Below are 13,707 nucleotides of genomic sequence, written 5' to 3' on the forward strand. Positions count from 1 at the left end.
GGCCTCTTCCTGTGGTGATGTTGGCTCAGAACCAGCCGTGCTCCGTAGGCGTACGACGGGCTACGCAGGAATGCAGGCCAAGAGATGCCATGCGGTCCTAGAGCTGGTGTGCTTGGGAGACAGGAGCCACACTGGGGAAGAGGTTCTTTCAGCTCTGCAGGGGCAGGCTCAGAGGTGGTTGACGCCACGCCAGCTGAAGCCTGGAATGGTGGTCAGCGATAATGGCACCAACCTCCTCTCTGCCCTGCGACGTGGAAAACTCACCCATGTGCCCTGTTTTGCGCATGTTCTCAATTTGGTGGTGCAGCGGTTCTTGGGCAGGTACCCTGGCTTACAGGATGTCCTGAGGCAGGCCAGGAAAGTCTGTGTGCATTTCCGGAGGTCATATAATGCCACTGCTCGGCTGACAGACCTCCAGAGGGAATACAACCTGCCCAAGAACCGCCTAATCTGTGACATGCCCACCAGATGGAACTCTACGTTGGCCATGCTGCAGCGGCTGCACACGCAGCAGAGGGCCATCAATGAGTACCTGTGCCAATATGGCAGCAGAACTGGCTCAGGGGAGCTTGGGTTTTTTTCACCACGCCAGTGGGCCTTGATCAGGGATGCATGCACTGTCCTGTCACCATTTGAGGAGGCCACGAGGATGGTGAGCAGTGACAGTGCATGCATCAGTGAGACTGTCCCGCTTATTCACATGTTGGAGCACACCCTACGTGGAATAATGGACAGGGCCCTTGAGGCAGAACAGAGGGAGGAAGAGGAGGACTTCCTTACCTCTCAAGGCCCCCTTTATCCAGACACTGTTCCTGCTTGCCCACCTGGAACACAGGAAGAGGAGGAGGAGGATGAGGAAGAGGAGGAGGAGGAGGATTGTATCAGCAGCATGGAGGTGGAGCCTAGCACTCAGCATCAACAGCAGCAGTCTTCAAGGGATCATTTACAGTCCCAAGGAACACGTGGACTTTTACGTGGCTGGGATGAGGTGGCTGAGGATCCTGTCGTCCTCAGTGACCCAGAGGACTGTGCCCCGAATGCCTCTGCAAACCTACGCTGCATGGCCTCCCTGATTCTGCAAAGCCTGCGTAAGGATCCTCGTGTACGTGCTATCAAGGAGAGGGATCATTACTGGCTGGCAACTCTCCTTGATCCACGTTACAAGAGTAAGGTAACGGATCTTATGTTGCCATCGCAGAGGGAGCAGAAGATGAAACTACTGCGGGAGGCCTTGCAGAAGGGTCTGTGCAATGCGTTCCCAGAACCGGGGGGATTACCAAAACCTGGCCCTGGACAACGTCTTGCTGAGGCTTCGGTGAGTCAGAGAAGGAGCGGTGGAGAAGGTGGCCGTCTGACCGATGCGTTCAGACAATTTTTTAATCCGCAGCCCCAAGGTCTGACCGGTTCCAGCAACCATCGCCAGCGTCTGGTTTACATGGTCCGGGAATACCTAGCGGCAAGATCCGACTTGGACACCTTCCCCACGGAAAATCCTCTGGCTTACTGGGTCTTGAGGATGGATCACTGGCCAGAGCTTGCACAGTACGCAATTGAGCTACTGGCTTGCCCTGCATCCAGTGTTCTTTCAGAACGTACATTCAGTGCTGCTGGAGGCTTTGTGACCGATCACAGGGTACGCCTCTCCACCGACTCTGTTGATCGACTGACCTTCATCAAAATGAATCAGGCTTGGATCAACACCGGCTACCAAGCACCTGATGCTGATGTTACTGAATAAGAATTTTGTGTTGAAATATCAGATCCCTTTGAGACTGCTGATGCTGAGTGACTGTCCTGTTGTGCTGCTGATGGAATATCCTTCTCCTCCTCACTTTTCATGCTGTTAGCTAGTAAGAAATTTTGTTTTTCTGTGCTCCGCCACCAGTGCCTAAGGCCTAATTTTTCTGCCCCTGTTTAACAGGGGCGCCTAATAACAATTTTTGATGCAATACTTTGCACGTGGCCTAAGGCCTAATTTTTGTGCCCCTGTGTAACAGGGGCGTCTAATAACAATTATTGATGCAATACTTTGCACGTGGCCTAAGGCCTAATTTTTGTGCCCCTGTGTAACAGGGGCGTCTAATAACAATTTTTGATGCAATACTTTGCACGTGGCCTAAGGCCTAATTTTTGTGCCCCTGTGTAACAGGGGCGTCTAATAACAATTTTTGATGCAATACTTTGCACGTGGCCTAAGGCCTAATTTTTGTGCCCCTGTGTAACAGGGGCGTCTAATAACAATTTTTGATGCAATACTTTGCACGTGGCCTAAGGCCTAATTTTTGTGCCCCTGTGTAACAGGGGCGTCTAATAACAATTTTTGATGCAATACTTTGCACGTGGCCTAAGGCCTAATTTTTGTGCCCCTGTGTAACAGGGGCGTCTAATAACAATTTTTGATGCAATACTTTGCACGTGGCCTAAGGCCTAATTTTTCTGCCCCTGTGTAACAGGGGTGTCTAATAACAATTTTTGATGCAATACTTTGCACGTGGCTCCTTGTTGCGCTCCAATTACAGATATTGGGAGGGGTTGCAGTGTTATGTTGCGCCTATGGACACATTTTTATGCCCCTGTGTAACAGGGGCACCTAATAACAATTTTTGATGCAATACTTTGCACGTGGCTCCTTGTTGCGCTCCAATTACAGATATTGGGAGGGGTTGCAGTGTTATGTTGCGCCTACGGACACATTTTTATGCCCCTGTGTAACAAGGGCGCCTAATAACAATTTTTGATGCAATACTTTGCACGTGGCTCCTTGTTGCGCTCCAATTACAGATATTGGGAGGGGTTGCAGTGTTATGTTGCGCCTACGGACACATTTTTATGCCCCTGTGTAACAAGGGCGCCTAATAACAATTTTTGATGCAATACTTTGCACGTGGCTCTTTGTTGCGCTACAATTACAGTATGTTTGAGGGGTGCCCTTTTTTCTACAATTTTGCTTTCCCAAAAAGATAATGCCACCCCCCCACCACCCCTAAAATAATCGAGATATTGTTCCCACACAGCACGTGCGCAACCAGTATTAAATTACTTTGTTCTTATAATAATTTAATGTTGTGCAGGGACATTTCTAAACATGTGCCACTACTAGAGACACACAGCAGGTGTGATATTTGAAGGAATTTTTCATTTTTTTTTTTCACTTTAAACATCATTAAAATCGCTGCTCCGCAAAAACGTCCGTTTTTAAAATATTTTTTTCGATTGATACATGTTCCCTGGGGCAAGACCCGGGTTCTGAAAGACGTTTACCAACATTAAATTGAATATTGGTCTTTAAAATGATCGTTTTTGAATTCGAACGTTCGAGTCCCATAGACTTCAATGGGGTTCTAAATGTTCGCGCGAACCCGCGGTCTGTTCGAACGTTCTGATGCGAACCGAACCCGGGTATGTTCGGCTCATCCCTACTGAACAGTGAAAGAGCAGCAGTAGACTGACAAGCTCATCCCTTGGGGGATATATTACCCGTCCAGCTTGTTCAGACACACAGGTGTTTCTGAGATCTTTGGATCCATAGAGGTAGGGCTGCCCCTGTGATGGGCTCAGGAACTTTAGTGGCCAGCTGACATTGAAAAAAGTATCCTGGCTGGGTTCCACATCCTGCTGTAGAGAGTGAAAGCTGCTGGATCACATGCATTTGTGAGACAGAGTTGCAGAGGAATTTTCTACTAGACCACAAGGCTGTTGTGCCGTATCTAGGGTGAGCAAAATAGTCCCAAAATCACAGGTTTGCTGTTTCTGTGCTGCTGCAGTGCGTTTTTGGTCATTTTGCTGTAGCGATTCCAAGGTGTGCCAGTTGTTCCAGTATCCTACTGTGAGAGGATCAAGTTGCTGGGGGTCAAGTTGCTATGTTGCAGGGACCCACAAAGTGAATCACTATTAGGAATAAAAGGAAAGGGCTCCAAAGCTAGCAGGACATTGCAGTTATTTACAGTGGAGTTGTCAGAGCATTTTGCTTGTAGGTAGATCATCTTAAAGTGGAGTTCCGCCCATAAATATAACATTACATCAGTAGTTTTAAAAAAAATTCATTAGTCCTTTAAGAATTTTTTTTTTTTTTTTTAGATGCCTTCAAAGTGTTGTTGCTAGGCAGAATAGTTAATCTTCCCTCTTCCTGCACCTAGGTGCTTAAGCTTCCTAACCTACACCGCACAGACTCCTGGGAATGTAGTGGGTGTAACTTTCCAGGAGTCTGTGCACTCCCCAGTCTCGAAGAATCATGTGACTTGGACAGTACAGGTGCTGAAACCTGATCTGAAACCTATTACACTGCTTGTGCAGCACTGAGCATGTGCGAGATCTGCAAGGCTGAAATCCAGGAAGTCATACAGTCTGGCTTCATGATGCCCACACTTAAGATGGCCACAGTCAATTTCTATTTTATAAAGTGTCTAAATGCTGTAACAACCTAACAAAACGGACCTTCGTTTACAGACTAACTTTACTAGAATACATTAAGCTTTTGTATTACAGGTGTATTTATATTTAAAAAGTGAAATTGTGGCCGGAACTCCGCTTTAATGCTAAGTGTGTTTGTCTATATTTTCCTTTTCTAAGGGGTATGTGTTACTAAAGCCCATTAAAATGTTTCCAGGTGTGTCAGTGTCACTTAAGTACAAGCAGCAGAATGGACACCTTAACCTACATGGATGAAAAATTTACTTTCTTGCATTTGAGGTAAGGCTGCTTTTCTCCATGAGAATACACACATGAAAATGTAGATATATTTCTTTCTTGTGATTCAAGGCATCCATTCTCCATGACAATGGACATGTTACTCCACACGATTGAAAAGAAAAGAGGAACTTTTAGCCATGTGTGGAAATTGATGCATTACCACCCACAGATGAAAAGAGAAGGGTATTTTTACCCATATGAGGTAAGGCTGCCATTCTCCATGAGAATGGATGCATTACCCCACACGGATGGAAATGCGAGATGGCTTTTTCTTCCATGTGAGGTAAGGCTTTCATTCTCTGAGAAATTACACATTACCCCACATGGATGAAAAAGTATCCCACTTTGGGCTGCAGTGCATCTGATACCTTCCCTGGAACTGAAAAAATAAATATTTATTTGCAAAACATTTTTTATTCAATGCAATTAAAGGGGTTGTAAAGGTGCCGCTTATATTTAAAAAACAAAAACAAACATATTATACTTACCTCCACTGTGCAATTTGCTGCAAGGTATTTGACTGCAAGGTATTTTTTCAACTTAAAGCAGAGTTTCACCCTAAAAACAATTTTCCAACATTACATTGTGCTCACTCTTGACATTGACAGTACACTGATGTTTTTCTTTTTTTGCCGTACATACCGTTGTATCGCTATTTTCCCCGCCTGCTTCCGGGTAGTGGCTCCGTGACTGGGCGTTCCTATGCACATGCTAAGTGATTGACGTGATGACAAAAGCTTCCCCCCGGAAGGCGCATCACGAGTTGCGGAAAGAAGCCGAACGTCGGTACGTAGGGCCGTATAACGCCGACTCGCATTTCGGCTTCTTTTGTTTTTAGGGTGAACCTCCGCTTTAATGCATAGGATGCATTAAGGTGAAAAAAACACGATGGCTTACAACTACTTCTAGGCAAAAGTTCCACCCACTTTTACAAGGTGGGTGGAAAATTGTTTTTAGGGTGAACCTCCGCTTTAATGCATAGGATGCCTTAAGATGATAAAACATGACGGCTTACAACTACTTCTAGGCAGGGTTCCACCCACTTTTACAAAGTGGTCTTAAACTAAAGACCACCCATCCACCCCTCATTTTTAGATATCTATATATTTTTTATTTCCTACCTTTTTAGAAGTACAAAGTGTACTTTCATCCTAGCCTGGCCGCAGCAAAGTACGTCATGTGCTCTTCTGCGACGAGCCCTCCTCATTCTCCCCCGCTGCCTTCTGGGACCTGTGTGTGTCCCAAGAGACAAGGTGGCCATTCACAAAGCACTGTGCGACCAGGAAACCGGCTGTGAAGCCCAAAGGTACCACTGCCGGTTTCCCTTATGCCGCATACAGACGGTCATTTTTTGCGATGGAAAAAAAATGAAGTTTGAAGTGATGAAAAAAAACGACATTTTTGAAACTTCATTTTCAAAAACGATGTAGCATACACACCATCGTTTTGAAAAATGATGAACAAAGTGACGGCACTCTAAAGGGGAAGTTCTATTCGCCTTGAGGCTGCTTTTAGCTGGTTACTTGTTAGTAAAAGACGTTTCGTGCTTTTTTGTCTGTTACAGCGTGATGAATGTGCTTACTCCATTATGAATGGTAGTTTTACCTCCCGTCTCAAAACTTGCTTCTGGGCATGTGCGGATTTAAAATGTCTTTTTAGCCCACACACGATCATTTTTTATGACACAAAAAATGACATTTTCAAAAATGACATAAAAAATTCGAGCATGTTCGAATTTTTTTTTTGTCATTTTTCAGAAGACATAAAATGACATTTTGCCCACACACGATCATTTTAAATGACATTTTTAAAAATGTCATTTTATTTCATCACAAAAAATGACCGTCTGTACGCGGCATAAGTTGTAATGGTGATGCATGCACCCAAACCAGTGGATTAATCGGCATCGGGGGGCGATATCGCGGCCACCCTGGACAGGTAAGTGTCCTTATTAAAGGTCAGCAGCTACAGTACTTGTAGCTGCTGATTTTTAAAAAAAAATATTTTTGCGGCTGGAACTCAGCTTTAATTGCAAAAGGTAGTCAATTTTTTAACGCAAAAATGCATTAATAGAAACAGTGACTGCAACACTTGAAATATACTGCCAGACAACATTGTTTAAAGATTTTTTTTTAATAAACAAAATGTTTTGGTACACAGAGAAGGTAGAGAAAGCATGTCCTTAGGAAAAATTGAGAGGGAACAATAAAGGTAATGGCAAAGGCTTAGCTCTGGGAAAAATGAAAGGGAAGGTGCAGAGGAGTTGTGGATTGGGGGTAGGAAGTGGGAGGAAGCATTGGGATATGACATGGCTGATGTAGCTGGGTAGAGGGGTGAACCTGGAGGAACTGCAGATGGATAGGTAGCCATGGGAGCAGGTGGAAATAGTGGTGCTGGCATACCATGTTTTTTGATGACCTGGAAGCCCCTAGAAATCTATATATGCAATCCATGGCCTAGTTTTCCAGTTCCTCACTGAGGTCTTCAAGCATCAGCCACAATCTGTGGCAGAATGTTGCCCAGGCATCCCTGTGATCATTTCATGGATCCCTGGCACTTTATTCTTTCCACACTTCTCCAAGCAGCTGCAGGATTCGTTCTTCTGTTTGGGGTGGGTCATCTCTGCTCTCCTCTACCACCATCCACTTCCACATGCAAGTTCACACTCTGTGCACAGCGCTGCAGCACCCTAGAGAGACAGGATTTTTTTATAGACAATGATTGTAAGCTCTTCTGAACAGGGCCCTCTTAATCCTCTTCTATTGTATTGCAACTGTATTGTCTCCCTTTTATATTGTAAAGTGCTGCGCAACCTGTTGGCACTATATAAATTCTGTATTATAATTAAAATAATAATAATGTAAGATGGATAGATTATGGAGATAGATAGATAGATAGATAGATAGATAGATAGATAGATAGATAGATAGATAGATAGATAGATAGATAGATAGATAGATAGAGTGACATATTCAGGCTTTCTGAATGTTTGGATCCTAAGTGGCTGGTGGTGGGTTGAGCAGGGTGCTAACAGTCGTGGGTGAGTTGAAGGGCCCAACCTCATTCTAATCCACTTGCTCCTTTCTCTCATCCACAGACCAGTTGGATGTGGTCCTTTAAAAGAGAAAAAATTACAAATTACATCAAACAGAAGCAAATTTGTACTTGGGTGTTGTCGGCCCCACCCCTCTCAAAACATTACTAATTGTACTTACTCTCTAGACTCCATTTCCCTTCTTAGGCAGACAAGCTCCAATGACAAAGTGTAGGGTTTTGGGTTGTGGGATTGGCAGGGCTCGAGTCCTGCGGGAACGCATGGGAACGACGTTCCTATACCTTTTCCACAGCAGGAACGTCGTTCCCATAGTAACCGAGGCGCGTCCGTCCTCCCCTCCCTCGGTCCGCCTATTCCTCCTCCTCCAGCGGCCGCCGTAACAAAGTCTCGGCTCTAGTGATGGGGTGCAGTTCACCCTAGCACCTGCAGAGGTGGGGCGCCAAAGTGCCATAATGCTCCCTTCCATCCTCCCTCTCCTTGTTTGTTTCACACACGAGTCGGGCTGTATCTGTTTGTCTTCCTAGCTCATCCCCCACTCGGCCGTCTGTCCAATCCAAATTCCTCCTCCCCTTTGTTTCCGCCCACACTCCAGCCTGCATGGAGCCTCCAGCATGGACTTACAACTCAGGTTAGTCATATAAGGTACGTGAGCTATCTGCAAAACCCCCTCTCTGTTGCGGTAATTCTGCAGACTGAGGGAGTAATTGTGGGGGATGGGGGGTAATTGTGCAGACTGGGGGATGGGGGGAGTAATTGTGCAGACTGGGGGATGGGGGGAGTAGTTGTGCAGACTGAGGGATGGGGGGAGTAATTGTGCAGACTGGGGTATGGGGGGAGTAATTGTGCAGACTGGGGTATGGGGGGAGTAATTGTGCAGACTGGGGGATGGGGGGAGTAATTGTGCAGACTGGGGGATGGGGGGAGTAGTTGTGCAGACTGGGGGATGGGGGGAGTAGTTGTGCAGACTGGGGGATGGGGGGAGTAGTTGTGCAGACTGGGGGATGGGGGGAGTAATTGTGCAGACTGGGGGATGGGGGGAGTAGTTGTGCAGACTGGGGGATGGGGGGAGTAGTTGTGCAGACTGGGGGATGGGGGGAGTAGTTGTGCAGACTGGGGGACGAGGGGAGTAATTGTGCAGACTGGGGGATGGGGGGAGTAATTGTGCAGACTGGGGGATGGGGGGAGTAATTGTGCAGACTGGGGGATGTTTATTTGTTAAAAAAAAGTAGTACATAAAACACACACATGCATTTTTTATTTTTTTGAGGCGGGTGGGGAATCTTGGGTGAGTTCCCACACTTTTTTCCCCAGGACTTGACCCCTGGGGATTGGGCTCCACTTTTGTCTGCCTCCTTCTCTGAGGTGAGTTCCCAGAGTGCTTTCTCTGGAAAAAAAAGTCAATATTTCATGTATACTTGAAAGTTTACGTGGATCAGTAAATCATCAAAGACCTGCATGTATTCCTATCTGTCTTCTGCCTTCTACTGGGTCCATGCAATTTCCAAAGTGAGACCATAGGCTATTTTCTGCCAAGATTTTTTCTTGAAGATGTGGTGCGCACAACAGGGATGGGAAAGGTCACACAGTTCAGGGTGCATCTCCAGCACAGTGAGTTTGGGCAACGTCTTTCGCAATTGCAGACATAGTACAGTAGCAGCACACCACAGAAGTCCAGCCAGAAAGCAGAAGACCTTAAGGGGACAACACCCCTGGGAACTTCATGTACATATAGGAATTCCTGGATTGTCCTTTTACCAATCAAAATAGCTTTTTTCTAAACACTGGAATGCTTTTTACGCTTCAACACACCTACACACGCAATGCTTTTTTTTTTATTAAGCCCAGTGTGCATGAAACCTTATAGTGCATCTTCAAAATAACGAATACAGGCTTTTAGGTGTTGCAGGAAAGGTTTAGCGCAGTACAACAGGTGAAAGTTTGGTTCCAAATTAAGGACAGTTCCTCCAAATGGGAACTGTGATCTAGCAAAATTCAAGGAACTCTTGATCTACATATTTGTTCCACAGCAACAACTTTACAAAGGGATAATTGGTAGCTTGAATATTTTCCGAACTACATATTTATGTTTTGGTCTTTTTTATATATATTGACAGCTTCAAGAAAAATTTGAGAGAAAGGGAAAGGACATCTATTATGAAAGAAGTCTGAAAATGGGCACCTACTGGTGTCATGTGTATCCAACTAATCAACTTCCAACCCTTGTTTTTACAATTCAGCTTCGAAACTGAATCAAAGAAGCCAATTGGTTGATTTGACCAACACGAAATGTTACCTTTAGCACACTTTTCATATTGCAGGTACATAAATAGAACTTGTTTTAACTGAAGGACACCTATGGGTATTCTTAGGTTAACCAGTTATTTAATAGGTAATAATGTATTTCTATCACTGTGTGATAAATCTAAAGTAAACCCAAGCTGAGACTATGTACAAAGCTGCACACACAATTTCTGAGGCACTTAAGTGCTCAGCGCAACCCATGATTCAGTGTTTTTCCACCATTTACAGAACACCTGTTCACAATCCATTTTAGGCCAAATATATTTTTTACAACTTTAATATAGCCGAATCCCTAGAGGCGCATTTCTAGGTGTCTTTTTAATTAATTCTTACAGTTAAAGCATTTTTGTAAAACATTTTTATGCATTGAATCTCAAATTTGCCTTCTCTCAGACAAATTAAAAGAGAGTATTAAATAATGGTTGTGTTAGAGTGATGGAATATAAGGATAGAGTCAAAAAGCATTACCCTCAGAATATCCCTGTAAATCTATGTCTGTGTTTATCTTAACTATTTAATGTCTATAAAATACAGCTGCCTTTCCATCAATCCATACCGAAAAAGGACAAGATTTCTACACTTTACACAACACATAACATGACCTGACATCTGTGTCACATGCAGATTCATCACTTTCTCACCCCATTTACAGCTCATTTTTATGCCTCTCATTTATCAAGGTATCTGAAAGAAGCACTGTTTGCTTTGAACATAGCAACAAAGTAGTCACCCTGGTTCCTTCTAGTTTAAGTTTAAGGATGAAAGGAGAAGAAAATTAGTAGCTGTGGACAATAAAGCCAAAGAGGTGTGACAGTGTTGCAGATCTGACACATCGACTTTTTGGCATCAGACTGTTACCTTTATGCCTTTACTGTTTATAGGATTGGCTTTAAAGCTAAATGTTGGTGTAAATTACAATTACGTGACAGGTTAAAGATAAGATTTTGTTAATTTGTAACTGTTATGTCAGGGATTCAATTAAATTTAATTCAGATGTTAAAAGGACGTTTACTGTTGAGGAAAAGTATAATGTACATGTTTATATTTTCTTTACTATTTTCAGACCTAAAACACATTTTAACCACTTGCTGACCAGCCTACCACATACCTAGTAGTAGAGCCTTACACCTCTGACTCGGGGCCCCTGATAGTGTAGACAGGAGGCTCAGAAGTACAGAGTGGCATGAGTGCCTATATGTCTTGCTAGCAGCAGGGCAGATGTCCACACTGGGCAGGAGACGTCATCAGATGGCTCCAGCAAGCAGGCGAGCTGGTAGGCAGGCAGCTGGTACTGGCAACAGCAGGCAGAGTAGTAGAGTTAGGCAGGCCTGGTCATACACAGACAGGATGGATCCTGTACAGGGCACAGACAGGAGCATGGTCAAGAAACATGCCAGGTTCAGAACCAAGCAAAGGTCGATGCTGGTGGAGTTCAGAGAATTGTCAAGACACCCCCCACTGCAACCACTGTGTCCAGTGGACCCAGCAGATTGTGGGTCGTGGTACTCGGGGCCCAGTGGTCATGTGATCACAATGTCAACAAAGCTGTTATGAATTCATTCATAACAGCTGTGCTGATTATGCTGTGACTGGCCTACAGCTATCATATGGTACTTGTACCATGTGATTAACAGTAGCTAATCACAGATCACTAATTGAAAACTTTGTTGTTACAATGATCTTCGCTGTAACAACAATGCCTAAAAAAAATAAAAAAACCCTGATCACCCCTCAGAGTTGTGCAGTGTTACTATGGTGACACTGAACTACTGTACTAAAAAAAAATTAAAAAAGGAAAAAAATTTTTTTTTAAATTAAATTAAAAAATTAGAATACTAATAAAAATTTGTAACATACTGCTACCAGTCAGTTTTTTATTTACACATTTTTTGTCTCAGCCTCAATTATCTTACAAGAAAATCAGATCAACCATGTGTTTTACCCAGACAGGGACATAATGTCATAACAGAGGCAGCATCTCTATTACTGAAGGCGCACACACAGCATAATTAAAACATTAACAGGTACATAAAATCACGTACAAAATCAAAACCAAACTTAATAGACAAACATAATAAGAAATAAAAACTTTTATATTATCATAGTAAAAAAATATTAAAAATAATAATAATAATAAGCAATAAGTACATGGAAAGTAAATAAAAAAAAATCATGAATTATACATAAAAAACCCACACAAAGGCAAAACATTTGTGTGTAGTACATAAGAGTGCAAACACTGAACATGTAAACCAAAACCAGAAAACACTAACAGAAATCTTTTTCTGTTCCCAGGGAAACGTGTTGGCATCACTCCAAGCATCAGCCGACATCACCGTCTTGCCTTGCACCTGTCCGTGGCAAGGACCGCGCTTTAGGAACAGTGGGACGTGGAAATCATGTTACTGTGCAGCAGCGGCGGCCTGTTAGCCATCCCAGCAATACCTCCCCACCCTCCACACTCCCTTAGTGATTCGCCTCTGGAGATATGTGATTGGTAATCCAGCCAAGGGGGCTCCGATCAGCTGTTTCATCTGTGTTCCAATAGCGCTGCCTCAACAACCTTCTGCTGACAGAAATAACTGACAGGCTATAACAATTTTGGCTGGTCCAAGGCCATTCATAATCCAGTGGATTCCACAGTATCCACCGACATGCAGCTGTTCACTCCTGTCTTTTGTCATTCCCAGGATTGTTCCACGGATTGGTGCTTTTTTGGATCCCTTTTTTCATTTTTGCAATGGCCGTTGCTTGTATTATTACTGATAGGACTGCCTGGCTGGTGGTGCAGCCATCTCTAATTGCAGTCATTCATAGTGCTTTAATGGTATACTTATATGCTTGGATTGTGTCATACGCTCTGTTTTTTTTTTTTGTGTGTCTTTGTTGTGTCTTTGTCTTTGTTCCCAGACAGTGTTGTCTACATGATGTTAGGTGTAGGATTTCTTTTATCTTTTATGTCATTTGGTCATACTGATTTTTTAATAAATTAATATAATATATATCATTTTTAAGTTATTATTTCCCTGGGCTCTTTCTGTGTGGCACTTGACACTGTGCCCTCTTTGGTATAGTGAATATTTTTTCTATTCACATTATGGCTGATGTCAACTGCTTTGGTGACAAAAGGCTGTTTATATAGCTGAATAAAGGAGCTCATACATATAAACAACTGAATAAGTGACACATCCCCTGCTCCCTCCCTATTATATATGGTTTGTGTGGCATTTCAATCAGAGAGGCCATCACAAAAGGAATAGTTAATGTTTGGCCTATTTTACAATACTATTCTATAAATACAAAATTAATACACTAAATATAAAATGTTTAAAAAAATTTAAATGAAAGGTTAAGTTAGACCTTTACATAAATAGAATAAAATGCATATCAATGTACGTACACAGCCTAGTGCTAGTTCATATCTGTGTAATGTGTTTATGTGTGTTCATTTTTTGATGCGTTGACACACCTTATAGGGCCTATGGATGACAATACTAGTGTATGAAGACTCATGATTGGTAACTCATGTAAATATTTATGAAAATGTCCAAAGAATGGTGTGAATTCAATCTTAAGGCCAGGTTCACACTAGTGCGACAAGCGCTTCGACATTGGGAGCTCATGTCGCATGACTTGTGAAAATCAATGTTTCCCTATGGGAG

The sequence above is a fragment of the Rana temporaria genome, chromosome 5 (assembly GCF_905171775.1).
Source record: "Rana temporaria chromosome 5, aRanTem1.1, whole genome shotgun sequence".
Classification (NCBI taxonomy): domain Eukaryota; kingdom Metazoa; phylum Chordata; class Amphibia; order Anura; family Ranidae; genus Rana; species Rana temporaria.